At 42.6% G+C, this 1034-nt stretch overlaps 1 non-coding gene across 1 annotated transcript; it reads left to right on the top strand.

Annotated features, from left to right (window-relative positions):
- The first annotated feature begins 389 nt into the window (after window positions 1-389).
- Window positions 390-491, top strand: LOC113594446 (U6 spliceosomal RNA). Its single transcript, XR_003414835.1, has one exon. It is a non-coding gene; the product is annotated as a U6 spliceosomal RNA (small nuclear RNA).
- The last annotated feature ends 543 nt before the right edge of the window (window positions 492-1034 follow it).

Here is a 1034-nt window from a genome sequence, read left to right as displayed (position 1 = left end):
TGAGCGCTATCACCTGCGTCTGTGATATTGAGGAAGAAGAGCTATGCCAGTTAAACAGGAAGAGGACATTGTAGACCAAAATTTTATCTCTGGTCGTGGGGTTCCTTCCTTCCCCCCCCCCCATTCACCACCACCATTGTTAAGACTGTTCTGATTCCTGAGCATGCTTATGAACAGCAGCGATATTATAGATGAGAATGAATTCATGTGTCGTACCATCAGAAGTGCCATAAAACTGTTCAGAAATTCTGTAGGTAGTTCAGTGTTTGCTCACACACGCAAATGCGGTCATAATTTCTGAGTGCGCTGTGACAGTCAGTCCAAAACAGCCAATTTAAAAAAAAAAAAAAACTCTGGTAAATTTGGGGATTAAATAATCGAATGGGAGCACTGGTTCGGCAGCATATACTAAAACTGGAATGACGCAGAGAAGTTTAGCATGGTCCCTGTGCAAGGAGGAAGTGCAAATTCTTGAAGTGTTCCATATTTAAGAAAAATAATAATAATCTACACAGATGTGTTAGTTTTCTGGGGCTGCTGTGACAAAGGACCACAGACTGGGTGGCTTCAACAGCAGAGAATTATTATCTCACAGCTCTAGAGGCTCAGAAATCTAAGCTCAAGGTATGCAGGGCTGATTGCTTTCAAGGACTCTCTTGGCTTCTCACTGTGTCCTCACAGGGTCTTCCCCCTCTATGTGTCTGGGCCCTAATTTCTTCTTATAAGGACACCAGTCATTATATTGGGGCCCACCCCAATCACCTTTTTCATCTGCAATTACTTCTTTAGAGACCCATCTCTAAATACAGTTCATTCTGAGAACTGAGGGGTTAGGACTACAACATAGGAAGGTGGCAAGGAGAGCAAAACTCAGCCCATAATGGAAATAAGTCAAATCAAGTACTTGCTTCTAATGTTTGAAACCAAAATGAATGGAATACAGAAAGATTAAGGCATTAGCATACCAAGAAAGAAAAACTGGTGGTGGGGAGGGAAGGAAGGAAGGAAGGAAGGAAGGAAGGAAGGAAGGAAGG

The sequence above is a fragment of the Acinonyx jubatus genome, chromosome C2 (genome assembly GCF_027475565.1).
Source record: "Acinonyx jubatus isolate Ajub_Pintada_27869175 chromosome C2, VMU_Ajub_asm_v1.0, whole genome shotgun sequence".
NCBI classification, from domain to species: domain Eukaryota; kingdom Metazoa; phylum Chordata; class Mammalia; order Carnivora; family Felidae; genus Acinonyx; species Acinonyx jubatus.
Note: the sequence above shows the minus strand (reverse complement) of the source record. Positions and strands in the feature narration are given on the sequence as shown.